This window comes from Tyto alba, unplaced genomic scaffold (assembly GCF_018691265.1).
Source record: "Tyto alba isolate M040663 unplaced genomic scaffold, T.alba_DEE_v4.0 Super-Scaffold_12, whole genome shotgun sequence".
In the NCBI taxonomy this organism is placed as follows: Eukaryota; Metazoa; Chordata; class Aves; order Strigiformes; family Tytonidae; genus Tyto; species Tyto alba.
Window position 1 is genome coordinate 3,238,055 of NW_024881274.1, and position 14,453 is coordinate 3,252,507.

The 14,453-nt window shown below is 41.2% G+C and overlaps 1 protein-coding gene across 3 annotated transcripts in view; it reads left to right on the forward strand.

Annotated features, from left to right (window-relative positions):
• TANC2 (tetratricopeptide repeat, ankyrin repeat and coiled-coil containing 2) overlaps positions 1-14,453 on the forward strand; it is a 281,670-nt gene that overhangs the window by 15,621 nt on the left and 251,596 nt on the right. The window contains exons 2-3 of one of the 3 annotated variants that reach the window (XM_032996633.2): positions 297-494; positions 3,325-3,470. The exons of 1 other annotated variant lie outside the window; for it this stretch is intronic. The gene's annotated coding sequence lies outside the window, so the exon portion shown is untranslated. The remainder of the gene's footprint in view (positions 1-296; positions 495-3,324; positions 3,471-14,453) is intronic. One more of the 3 variants, XM_032996632.2, reaches the window with a different exon arrangement.

The window sequence follows — 14,453 nt, forward strand, 5'->3', positions numbered from 1 at the left end:
ATTGTTTTCCAAGGATGCTGCTTCCTCTGCAGATATTTACAGGTTGGTTTTTAGGAAAACTTACAGTTTACAGACTGCCCACTGACTTTCCATTTTTATTGCAGGGTCATATTATTACTGCATAACTCATCATATAATCACATAGGTTCTGCATTTAATGCTAGACTGAGGAAAAAAATGCATTAGCTGCTCTTATATTATTATGTCTTTTACCATAGATCTTTAAGGTAATGTAGCGATACAGCCTGTGTCTCTGTGTGTTGGTAAGGCTGGTGTTCTTCAACCCCACGGTGCAGGTGACACTGGAAGGTGTTGACGTCCCCTCGTGTAAGCAGTCTTCTCTTTTTCATCCGAGAAACATGGCTGTTGGTCTTGAAGAGCTCTAGAGTCATCTTTGGAGTGGGAACCTGACATTTTGTACCAAAATAGCCTAAAAACAGCCTCAGGGTCATGCTGTCACTTTAAAAATTAACGCATCAAACATTTAACACCTGGTAAGTACTGCAAGTGTTACTTTCAAGACTGAAAGTTATTTTCATTTGGAAAGTGTTCCAAAGCTTGACAGTGTTTCCCACATATTCGTACTGTCTTCCAACTGGAAAAATTTGGAAAATAGTAGTGAAGTGTGTGAATATGTCAGGAAAGAAAGCTCACTCTTACAAAAGCCTGAAAACATGTTTGGAAGCAATCTTTTTCCAAGTACAGTTGAAATTAAATTAAATGTTATTTTTCTAATAAAAATATATTTGTGAAAAATTTCTCATGTCTTCAAATTCTCCTACTGATGATGAAGCACGGAAGAGAGAAAAGGATTTTGCTTTTCCTGTTTCCTCTAAACAACAAACCAAAAGACTGCAAAAAATTATATTACAACAGTGAAAATGGTGTTAGAATTTCAAAGCCAAGGATTTAAGCGATAAGAAATGAGGGAATTGAGGCTCCCATTTGATTTGATTCATCACTTATGCCTGAGCTGTCTTTGCCACGGGCCTCATTTCCTTTTGCATCACCTATTGGGTTGTTATTAGCACCAAGGCAAAGCATGCATAAACACATAAACATTGCTTCTTTAGAAGTGCTGTGAGCTGACTGCACAAGAATAAGTAACTGCATAAAGCAGAGGGAACAATGCACTGGACTCATGTCTTCCAGCTGTTTTCTTTTCATTATACTTTTAACTTGTTTGCCTGCAGTTGTGTGTTTACACTGTGCTGTCAAAAGCCCCAGCAGTGGAGCTGTGGCAGACGTAGCTAAATTACTAGTGTAAAGAACCTTTGGCTTTCTTACAGTACTGAATAGATTTGTCATGAACACGTAGCAAAAATAGCATCTGGAAGGCCAGTTGGAAGCAAGGGAATGGGGGGAGGACCTTTACTGCATGGGATTAAAATTGTTAGCTGAAAGGCAAAAATCTCTTTAGATTGTCAGCTCCTGCCCTCCACAACTGTCCCGACAGCTCAGCAATACTCATCTGCTCAGCCCTCTGTTCCAGAAACCATGATTTTCAGTCCTGTTGTTGCTGATGAGGTTAGTGTACGGCTCATGGTAATGGCAAGTGAGCTCTTGAATATTCCCCAGAAGGTTTAGCATTTGTTTTCTAAATAGAGAGAAAAACAAAAGGGAGTGCTGCTAAAATTATCCCTTGTATTATAAACAAATGCAGACAGCTGTGGGAGCTCTGGCTGGCTTTGGTGGCTGGTTGTAGCTTCAAAAGCGGGTTAATTTGCCCCGCTCTCACCCATAGGTGTCACTGCTGTGAATTAAACAAACTATAGGAAATGTCAATGGCAACTGAATAAACAAGCTGCGTTGAAATAGTGTTGGTTGAATAAATGACTAGTTTAAGGGCACCCACTGGGGAATGGTTTTGTCAATACCAGTAATACTCCAGTATGGAAATAAGGAGGGTTTGGGACTATAGTATCAGCATTTGTCAGATTATGAATTTTTCCTGTATTGAAAGGGAATATAAAAGAGCCAGCATCGATGCAGGACAGTTAGAGCATGGTTTGCATGGCTGGGAGCTGCGTGATGAGGAGCGGGTTGCACGGTGTTGCCTTTATGGTGTGGCAAAGGCAGAGCCTACGGTGGGAAGCCTCCCGCCCAACCTTAGCCCATGTAATCTCTGTCCCTCCTCCAGGAAAACTACCTCCAGGGTTTTATGACCAGTTGGAAACGTGTGTTTGAGAATTTACTTTGGAGGAATGTCCCTAATTTTTGAAGCTTGCCTGTGGGGAAAGAAACTAGCATTTATTTTATTTAGCCAGTATTAAGCCTATTTATAGGGTGGCCGTTCAAGTACCCCTACCTGGTATACAGTAGATGCTCTGAAAGCTAATTAACTAAGTAACTAGAGCAGATCCACTATTAGGTATGCAGGGAAGGTAACGCTGACAGAAACCAACAACAGGGGCGAACAGTTAAGCAGATGGACAGTTCTGCAAATGACTCTGGAATTTACAGGGAGGAATGTCTTTTGAAGGCAGGGGAGTTTTGTGATTTATTTGAATGGAGCCAGGATTTCACCTTGAGCTTTGGAGTCCAGCAGGGACCATGGACGTATCTGGTGTGACCTCTTGAAAAGCCTGCGTGCTGCAGGGCAGAATGGAGCACCTGGGATGCAAAACCCGTGGGGAAAGGAGTTGAAAAGATGTGAAAGCAGGAAGATTGGGCTAAGGTGGTCACTGATTAGGGTCATCTGACCTTTTCCCTTTGTGTTTTTTCTTGTTTCTGTCTGAGGGAAGGGGAAAGGTTATGCTGTGCCCTCGGTCTAATATGGCTGAAGCCACAGAAACAGTGAGAAAGGTTAATTTGAACATAATCATTCTTTTCTGTGCTGTGATACAAATGTTTTCTAAAGCTTAAGCGCTTATTTTTAGGATTGACAATACGTAGCTCTCTTTATTGGCCCACAAAAAAAAGTAAAAATGGATGGATGTGGATTGTGCAGATGTATGTGAATAATTCTTGGCAAAACTTGTCATATATTCCTCAAATGCTAAATCTTATGACATTTCCCTCTTTCTCTCATTTCCAGTTACACGTTTTGCTGCAGTTAATCTTTTTTTATGAGAGATCATTCTCAAATATTGCAGTTTATAAATGGTTTTCTTGGTGCTGGGCTTTTTAAATTTTTTTTTAAAGCTTCTTGAGTGTCATAAATATTATTTCTGTAGTTGAACATCAAATGGATTACTGGAATTAACAATGTCTGTGTCCTCAGTCATTTGCTGCTGTTATGTCCTGACTGGTGGACTGAGCAAAGCACGTTTGAAGAATGTTTTCCTCTAACTTGCTCAGATATTTTTCTGTTCATTCACACAGGTTTCATAGCTGAAACTTGCAGCATGTTTTGAAGTCAGCCAAGAAGGAACTTTAATGGCTCTATTGGAAGTCATTCAAAAACCACTCCCATTGACTGCATCGGATATTGTATAAGGCCCCAAAAGCAATTTCCAGGGAGGTATAAGGTAAGGGATAATAACTTTAATACTGTAGGCCTGTATTGAGAATGCATTTGGAAGGTGACATTAAAACTTTTAAGTGTATCTTTTTGCCATACAAAACGTGTATCTAAATCTTAAAGTTCCTCGGTCAGTTCTTTTCTGTGTTAGTTTAGGTCCAGCACATACTGTACCCTGCTCTCTGGCTTTCCAGAAATTCTGGTACCCAGCCATTAGTTTAGACAGTCCCTTTTCCCCAGGGTGTCAGAATTATCTCTCTTATGCTCGGAAGAGTAATCACTGAAAAAATATTACAAACTCCAGCAAAAACTGGCCCTGTACACCTCTCGGTGAACCTCCTCTCTCCCATGAATCCAGCTTGGGCACCCTGTACCTCCAGCCAGGGTCTTGTTGCCCTCTTTCAACAGAAAAATCATCCTGCTGCCTTGACAAGTGACTGTTTCCCGTTGGAGTCGCTTGGTCTCTGAGGTGTTTTGTTACATTTGCTTACTTCTCCTATTCTAGTAAATCCAGCTTTGATCAAATCATCTCACCGAGCTACAGGAATCTCTGTTACCCATATGTAAAGAACAAAGCACACAGTGGAGATAATGCTCCACCAGAACACGTTGGAATCACAGCTTATTCTCTATAGGAATATTTTGGTTCCTGCTCAAATCTGAATTCTTAAGCACTATTTCAGGCTTCTTGAGGTAGTTCTGAAAGGAAGGTCTTGAATTCTTTGATTTCTGGAATAGTTTGTTGGTTTTGTTTATTTGGTTTTGGGTTGGTTTTTTGTTTTTTAGATTTTTTTTCCTCTCAAATTAATTGTTCTCACCTTTGATTTAACTTTAAATCCTCTGCACCCAAACTTTTTCAGGACACAACTCCTGAAGCAATTGTTCCAAAAGCTGGACTACAAGGTTACTTTTGTTTCCCAGGTCATATGCTTTTGGAGGTTTATTAACAACATAACCTCAGGAACACTTAAAGAGTCAATGATTAACTCAATATTAGAATGTAAGCCACCTCTGCTGGAAATTATTGTCTGAGGGTAGACAGCCTAAAAGGTAGGACAGAGATAAACTGCAAGTGAAGAAAAATTATTCAACAGTACAAATTTATAAAAGAAAGAAATTAATTCAAGCAAGAAGTTGGTTGATGTTTCTTGGGAGGGGCGTTGTTGTCAAATGTGATATTTGCACCAAAAGGAGAGGTGAAAAAAATATTATGATCTGCTATGGTGACTGAGTATAGAAACATTCTTAATTCCAAATTGGAGTGGATACAAACAGCAACTCCACTTACAGAGCCTCCTCGAGGGAAGCAGTTTGCAGTATGCCCTTTCACAGGAGAGGAGAAAACCTGGCTGGCATTAATTCATGCTTTCCAGACACAGCAGCCAGTCTCTTTCCTTTAGCTTATGATGATATCTTTGGGCAAAGTCACTTACGCCATAGTGCATTAAAGACATTGTATAAAGGGTATTGCATTACCATATTGTCATGAGTTTAGAGTGTTTTATAGCAGCAGAGAGATTATTAGGAAGTTCCTAGGGAAAAAAAAAACAGCTTCAGCTGCATCAGGTCCAACTGATATAATAGCTGGTGTCCCCATGGCTATGGCTGCAGTGAGAGCTATCGAATAGTGTTGTCATTGTTTATGGGGCTTTTGCCACCTTTTTTTATTTTTCTTTTGCCATATTTTTTTTCTTTTTTCCCTTCATACCACCATTCTGGCTATGCCAGAGTACTTGCTTTCAAATGCCTTTAGAACATCCAGTGTAGCAATGCTTGTCATAGGTACTGTGATCATCCTTGATCACAGCACTGTGGGAGCTATGTGGTTTTTTTGTTTTTTTTTTTTTTTTTTTTTTTACATGCTTGAAGATGGCATGCAGATTACTGGTGAATCACTTTTTTTTTTTTTTTTTTTTTTATAGCATGAATAAAATAGTCACTTCAGTTCCTCACAACACACAAGCATTTGTTAAGTTTCCTGTAAACCTTATTTCATTAGACAGGCTCTTCACACTCTATACCCATTCTGATTAGAGCAGTGATTTTTGAACTCTTTATAAGGACTTCCAAAATGTTCCAGTGGTGATGCTCGTCCCCTGAGAAATGCTGTGTAAACCGAGTGCTGCATGGACTCATCTGTAGAGGCTGGTGCCTGTTATGGGCTTGCCAAATCAACTGGCCCGACAGTCGAGGCTGCTGAGGCTCCGTTTTCCCAGTTGTGGCCAGTAGCGCTGGGAGGAGCCGGTCTGGGTGCTGTGTTTCTCTAAGCTCACTGGGGAGGCTCCTTGCCTGACAGTTTTCCTCTGTGCTCCTTTCTTTGCCTGGAGATGAGCGTTTCATCACGTAACCTAACACTCTCTGTGCAGATATGCAGAGCTCGTCTATTTAAAAGAAAAGCACTTGCTCAGTTATCTTCTGCAACACCTAGGTGTCCACGGTCATGAGGACGACAATAAATGGTTGTAGGTTGAAAACCCTGGCCTGAGTTGTATTGCCAGAAAGAGTTACTAACCGCTGGCCTTTCTCAGCTGTAAGAAGTCATGCCATAACTTCCAACAGCTCTTGCCACCTCTCTGCTTAGAGTTATCTGATTACTTATTTAAAAGACTTTGTAGAAGAAGAGTCAGGAGCTATATGTATCATTGCACATATGCCTAAATATTTCAACGTATGAGTGCTGTGGAGGTTAGAGTACTGACAGCAGCACCGAGTGCCCAAAGCTGACCAAATGTTTTCTGTACTTTTCTTGCTGTGCTTTGCTTGAGTAATCAGGACAATTCTCTGTTAAGCATAAAATGAAAGTAAATGATTAGAATAAAGATGTGCTGAGCTACTTGACAAGACTTGAGTACAGGGTACAGAATCTGTGGGTGTTTGGCACAGCCCCAGCACTGCAGATATTTTAGCTCTTGCTTATTTTTGATTCTATTCAAATATGACTTACCTTAAAAAAAATTAACTGCAAAGTATCTGATGTTACACAACAGATACTCATAATGGAAAAAATGGCATGACAAAGCTATAGGCACGAGTTGTAGGGTGCAAGTGATGTTCTGAATTATCCAGGCTTCAGCTCATTCTGGAGCACTCAGACAATAATTGGCTGCATACAGAGTGGTTTGTTCTATCAAATCACCCTCATTCAGAGAAGAAACCCCCAGAAAGGCTTCAGAGATGCACAAGCCACACAGCCACGCTGTCATTGGTTCCATTCACTTAAAATCCTCTGTGGATTTCAGAAGCCACTAGGATGGGATGCTGAGGAAAGCAATAATACTCCCAGAGGAATTTCCACATGGAAATTCTTCCTAGGGACAAATCGGCAGAGCACCTCTAGTACATCTCTTCCAGGTCAGTACCCAGCCCCCAAACTCCCTTTTCTCAGGATCCCTGCAAGACAACACAGTGATTTAGAAACTGCATTCTGTATTTTTTGCATCCTAAGGGATGGATTTACTTTAGGTGAACACTTTACTTGCTCACTCTGCTTCTGACTAAAACAGTAGTGAAAGGGACTGAAAGCTGTGGCAGGGAGCCCTTCCCATCCTGCCCATCCCAGGATGCATTTTAATGCAGCTAGTTTGGAGATATTCCTGGGATCCTTTGCCAGGAGAATGCACACAGCAAGTCTGGTGGTAGCAGAAGCAATCTGTAGCTCTCCAGGGTTGCCTAGTTAAGCTGTAAGTCCATTACCAAGCTCGGTTTCTCAGTTGCAGGTCTAGGCTGCAGGCGTTACATCTGGACCAAGAAGAAGAAACGACTCTTGTGTGAGCTGCTGTTAAGTATCGGTGCAAAAACAAGAGATGAGAAGGAGGCAAGGGTTGGGATAATAACTGCTAGCAGACAGCTGGGATCAGCTGAAGTTAGGAAACTGTTAAAAAGGAATTGCAGCATCAAGGCATCATTTTTCACTTTGTAAATTCAGCTCAAGTATGTCTATAGTGTCATTTGTCCTGAAGATTTGGATTCCTGTGCCGCATCACAGAGTGCTAACGTTGCTAGCAGAGGGATCTGTCACTGAACTGCAGGCATCTCTAGGGTGTAAAACAACAACAGCTTGATGGCACACAACAGCAGTGCAGGCAAGTGTAAGAAAGAAGTTTCAATAAAATAATAGAGCAGTTGGGAAGGACTGTGGGAAGGGTGTACAAACAGAACCCAGCATAATAGGCCAAGCAAGCTGCATCTTGATCATGGTCTTGCCTTTAAGATACACAATTTTGAAAAAAAAAATTGCCATTAAGTGTTAAAGTACTGCACTGGCGTGAACATACAAGTTTTTCAGATCTTTATAGCTATCACCTGGTGACAGGAAGCTGTCAAATGAGAAATGCAGTAGTGGTTACAGTAGACACTGAAGAGGAACAGTGAAAACGATGAGCATTTTCATGAAAGGAAAGACCCACACCCCCTTTCATAATAATGTCTTCTGAGTATAGCCCACACATGGTTTGGAGGCAGCTGCTTTGCTGATTATTGCAAGCCAAAATGTTATATCAGTACACACCTATTTAACAATACCACTTGGGTTAATTAAGAGAAGGTTACATTTTGGTTCATATGCCTTTTGAAAAGTGGAATAAACAACAATCTTTATTCCCTTGGGAGAAAAAAAAAGTGCAAATTCTGCCAGCTGGTTTGTAATATGAGAGTGCTTTACATGGTGTATTTTCACAGCTGTCTTATCAGTTTCCGAAAATGAATCAGGGTGGAGCAAACAGTTTAGGAATGTCATGAAAAAAGGATTTGGAGCTTTGCTGTGGTTCATGATAATGATGCCCTCTTGGGATAGTGTATCAGAGTTGGAAGATCCTACTGGAGATAGGAGTAACGCTTCTAAAATATTCTCACACAAAATTCATCAGCTATTGTGTCTAAACTCTGGATGGAGACATCCTCTTCACTCTTCATGGTGGTTTGACTTGGAGCGATTTTTGGACGGGAGGCATTTCCCCATTTCCTGCTGTGAGATTCGCTTCTGCAAAATGTGGCAGTTTCTGTCCCTGTGACTCGTTTCAGCGGGAGCTGAGGGATCTCAAAACTTTGCGGACCTGGGTGCTTGCTTAATCTTAGTTGAGATCATCAGCTCCATCTAAACCAACCACTAAAGGTCAGGTCTTTCCCCTGCTGAAGACGGTGGGAGAACCCTGACTAATTTCAGTGGGTTCAGTATCATAAACTAAAAAACAGAAGTATAGGGAAGGAAGTGTTTCAGTGCTGTTATGTCCAGAAAAAGTTACTGTGCTGTTTCCCCTTCATCAGCGGTGCTGTTCAGTTCACAAAAGAACTGCTCAGACCACGCTCTCGTACAGCGCTTTGGATTTTGGTGTAGACAAGCAATATAAAAAAAAAAATCTATACTTATTTATTGTGTGAGTTGCACAGGAGACATGCTCTACTGGAAGAGAATCTGACATGTTCTGTTAGCACTGCTAAGGGTTAATGCAATACGTGGGACTATTCTAGCAGTTTCACTAAATATCATTTATTCCATCACTGCTAAGAGTTAGTGTATTTGACAGAAACAAATTGAGTGAACCAAAGCTTTTTCCTTTCATAAAATTGACTATGACTAAAACTGTACTCTTCAAAATACAGCATATTAAATCAACTTATCAAACTTCTGACAGTTTTACTTTGAGTAGCCTTACTTATTTTGTTTGCTTGTAAAATACTTACCACTGCTTTAGAACTGGTATTTTTCTGAAGATTCCCCAAGTCTGCTTGTGAGGGTGAGCAATGTTACCTTCCTTACCTTATCAGGTATCTGCTGCAAATTGTTTCAGTGACCTACCAACACATGCACAAAAGAACATACATGATTTACATCAACTTTATAGTGTCCCGAGTTAAATGTTCTAATGATGATCTGTGACCCTGTGGGAGAAATTCTTAGACTTAATAATTTTCCATATCCCTGAAAAGCTTAAGACATGCTGATCTAGAAAATAGTAATTTGTAGCAGGCCTTGTGTCTTCATCCCCTGTGCAAAATGCTGCTGCTCCAATTCCTAAGTTGCATCTGGTCTTACAGGCCTGCTGGAAATTTCATAAGGAACCTCCAAGTCATTACCCCAGTGCCCAAAATTGGGCCCAACTGTATCTATTTATGACAAATGCTTACAGTTCTTACAGGTCTCCATGGATGGTGGCATCACAGTCTTTACACACAATCTATTTCAATGCTTAACCATTCCTGCAATTAGAAGATGAGTGCTAATTTCCAGTCAGATTCATCCTTACTGCATTTTAAGCTCTTGTCCTGTTCGCTGCAGTCAGGGAGAACAAATGGTTCTTTGCGTCTCCTATTGACCTTAAACATACATGAGGGTTTTCATCATCTTTTCTTTAGGCTAAACATGCTAATTTGCTCATTCTCTCAGGGGATAAGAAGATAGGGGGGATAGGCAGAAAATAACACAGAAACTGGTTGTCTTTTTTCCTGGCACTTCAGTTTGGACAAGATTTATTAGTAAAAGTAATGTCTTCTGATTGGTGTAATTAGAACTGTGAGGCAAGCTTTTGGGGTGTACAACTCCTTTAACAGCAAGCTTTGTCTGAACTCTGCAGAAGTAGCCAAAAGTTAAAAGACAAAACAGAAAAGCTTTTATAATTTTTTTCAACTTTACTAGTTGGCCGGCCAATGAGTCTTGTTCTGCCTGTGTCGTGAGACCATCACATCAAAGTACCAGTACACATACGGTATCTTTCCAGAATGCTGGAATGTAAATTACAAGGACAATGTGCTGGAATTTTAATTAATAGACACAGATAAACTGGAAGTTCAGTTTTAGCTGCTTTCAGTGTATATTTATCTTTATTCCAGACCACAAACATCATATGTCATCCAAAATTGTTACAGTAGCTACTGAACACAGGCTATAAATAGCTGTAGAAAATAGCGTGAAGCTTTTTCTACCCCAAACGCACATTTGCCTGATTGCCTTTTTGCAGTCATTAACAGGGATCTTGTGAACTCTTAAAAACTGAGCTAAGTTGGTCCTGGCATAAGTGGATGGGGAAATACCAAAATCTGGTATTCGAGTTTGGTCTAATGTATATACAAACGCCGGTATCTTTTGTCTAAAAAGAGGATACTAATTCTGTAACATTAACAAAGCAGAATGTACAATTATGAAGATTTTTCTTTACTGTTTGCCCTCTGATAGGTGTACCCCAGAGTGCCAGAGGTGCATTATTGCAGTCAAGACGTTATCTCGATCACATGCAATCATGAAAGCTCCTGTAGTGCCACTCAAGAGGAAGATGGTGAGATTGGTATTGTTGCCAAATTGAGCTGCATAAATATGTCCTCTCTTTCAAAATTGCAATTATAGTTTGACATACATTGTTCTTCTTTTAATAATGGGTGTTTTCTGTTAAGCAGACACAGAATTCTGGACTGAGGTGTGTGCATTTGGTTGGTGGATTAAAGAGTCTTACTCAGCTACCTCTTTTCGAAAAGAAAATGCAAGAAAGCATCAGTGTTTGAAAAGTTTTAGGGTAGGAGGAAACATGGCTAGACAGGGGACATGATCATCCTACTTAAAAGCACTCTTTGCTCGCTGCTACCAAAAAAACGTTCTAACATCTTGTCTCAGACCCTTCTTTCACAATGTAATTTGTTGCACTATTGTTCTTGCTGAAAATTCCTTGATGATGGTGGGCAAGACCTTCCGCGAAGGGTCTCTGATCACACAGAATTAAATCCTTCTGGAGGTCAGTGATCTCCTAGACAGGCCTTCGGCACATGGTGCAACACTCGTCATCTCTTGGCCAAACACCTTTTCACTTCATCTACGACTGTGGCTTTTTTCCTGAACTTCCATCTGCTGCAGAGGGAAATGGGAACGGCTGCAAGTTGCTTCCTGTCACAGGCAGGCCCTTCTGATGTGGGTTTGGTATGCTGTGACATATGTCACCAGCTCTTTGTTTCTACACAGCCTTTAACAATCTTTTTCTCAGTGTGGAAGGGAGTTTTGGGGTTTGATTATATGTATTTCTAAGGAGACAGAGCTCTGCAAGCAGGAAAAGTTTTGTCTCTGCTGTCCTCTATTATTGAAAGAACTAGAACCTGAATATTAATTCTGAGATTCCCAAAATGCAGTTCCTTTCACGTTGCCTGGTCATCTCACTCCAAAACAGGTGTATACAGGAAAATAAGGCTATTTTTACTTACACTGTTACTCTTTTTTTCTTCTCTGAAGCTGTTAGGAAGCCCCGGTTTCAGCCATTGCTCAGATGAAGGGTAGTGCTGGTGCTAAAATGCAGTCCTGGTGGCAGAAGAAGGCTGGTAAAGCACACATTTATTTAGCTTTAGACAAATTAGAGTCAGTTATCCACAGCTCAGAGTGCTCTTGCCAAAAATTGCAAAAATTGAAATTAAACAGCCAGCAAAACAGAAATCTCTCTTTCCTTCTGCAAAAAAACAAATCTATTTCAAAACTCCCCAGGCTACACAAATAGACATGCCTTTCATTAGTTACTGAAGGGATGGCAGAGCCTGTGTTCTGATAGACTGCTGAAGTGTGAAGAAAAGTAGTATCTCACATTTACAGGATTATACTAGAATATTTTCTCCACAGGCGTATATTTCTTAGATAACAAATGTTGTAAGCAACATTTATTTTTCATATGGTCACACTTATTAGAATCCATCTAAGAGACTATCTGATGGTATATATGGTTTAACAGACTGAGTGTTTTTATGTCTTCCTGTAGGGATTCTGGCTTTTTAAGAGACATCTTGTTTGTTATGGCCAAATTTTTTCTTTGCTGTTGTGCAAACATCATGTCAGCTTGCAGTACAAACACACAAAATATAAAGAGTTGATTGAGGTTTTATTTGAGTTTTTTGGCTCTCTAGTTCACCAGAGATGTTTGAACGAGTGGTCGTAACGCTAAGGGGTTAGATGTAATAGGGTGTGGATGTGACGAAAATGGAATTTGGATTGGATTTCTGGACCAAAGTCGGGAACGGTGATTCTGAAAACTCCCCCCTCGCCCCTTAGCTCATCTTTGAAGATGAAATGCTATAGGTGATTTGTCTCGATGTTCTTGAAATACCTACAGTTGTGGTTCTGCATAGGCACAGACCAATCCAGCCTGGTAGGTCTGGGCAGTTTGGAGCGAAGCGTGCCTGTGTGTCCCAGACGGCGTTTTCGGAGCAAACTCCCCGTGTTCCAGCAGGATCTGGCTCCTTGCAAAACACCGGGGAGGCTGTCATTGGTGGAGAACAAGGATGCTTTCTGTCAGTCCTCTCCTCCGCCTCGGGGACTTCAAACCCAGGTACTGACTTGGAGAAGCTCCTTCCCTACTTGGGTCATTGCTCAGGAGGCACCCGGCTTCTCCGGGTACGCAGCACGCAGAGCCTTTGGAGCTCCCGTGCCTCAGGAGGCCCCAGAGCCCCAAATGCTGTCGGCTGCCCCAGGACTCGGGGGCACCTTTCCACACGCCGGCCCGTGCCAAAGCATCGGCGTTTGGCCGTGGCTGAGTAGGGCAGTGTGGGCAACGGGCCCTGCGCGCCTGTTCTCACACCTGAGTAACGCACGGACACAAATAACTCAGTATATAGACAACGCGGCCCCTCTCTTCCCACGTGGAAGCTGGTCCTTTGCCATTCTCTCATTCCCTTTGACTTCTCAGCTCTGTACTGGAAGCGTCAGATCCTCCCTCTCTTTCACAAACCTATGTCTTGAAATCTGTTTTCTTAGGAACGATACGGCTACGTATATAAAGCAGTTGACATCAGTTCTGAGAATATTTTCTTGTAGGTGGAACTATTATTCCTCCTTGGTACTGCAACTGTGCGCAGAGTCAGTGATTTGCTATGCTAATAAACTGCTGAAGGAAAAATGGGAATTATTCTGGCTATGTGTTCCCCTCTAGTATACGTGGTTGAAAAAGACTAAAGGGCAACAGAAGAATTACAGAAAGCATTTCTGCTGGAAGTAATGCGAGTGACAGGAGGCTACAGATTTAGATGAAAATATTGCTGGAAGATTTCCCTACTGTGTTTTTGTGCTTTTTAAGTGCTTGTTGCAGTGTTATGTGATGCCACCCTCCTATGAAGGCAAAACCCAAGGACCGAAGGGACAGATGATATAAATGACATATATTCACTCACTCTGATCCAAGTTTACTTCCAGAAACTTGGCATCTTATCAGCTTTGCTAACAAATGCACATAAAAACCAAAACAGAGCTACCTCCAATTTTTATTAACACTTCCTAGGTAGGATTCTTTCTATTGCCATTTATTTTTTGTACAGGTAATTTTCTTGACTCACAACCGAAGATTACCCTGTCGCTTAGTTTATTTGGTCATTAATTTGGCACTGTGGTCAGATGTGATGTAAATCTCTTAACCGTTCGAGGGTTAGATGGAGGCAAGTAATCTGCATCCAGAAGGTTTGACAAGGCATCCATCCCAGTGGGGTGTAGATAGTTTTAATTATGGGGAACATTTTGTGCTGGACTAGAAACATTATTTTGTTGACTAAGACCTAGTTTTCTCAACGGGAAGGAACCAGATAAACCACAAAATTCTGTTTAACATGTACCTTTTTGTGCAAAAATAACATTGATTTTTAGTTTGATGAGAAACTCAGATTTCTGCCACTATTTCATTTACAGTGAACAATTAAACAGTGCTGATATGTTGATTGGATTGCCAGTTGCAATGTATATCTTAAGCTATTTAGGTAATTTAAATAAATGTTTATATTAGCTTTAAGAGGTAATATAGCTTTTCTCTTCCTGTGTGTTCCTTTTGCATCTGGTCTTCAACTGTCTGTCTGATCTGTTGTAGGGGAGGATGAGCGAAACGTTTTGGTTTTCAGGATTTATTTCCAGAAGTCTCATTTTTTAGGAGCAAAAAAAAAAAAAAAAAGGCGGCTGTGGGGGTGTTTTCACAGCAGGGAGCTGTGCCCACACGGCCGGGAGGTACCTGGAGCAGCTCCGCCCGCCCGGGGGCAGCGGGGGCCGGTTGCG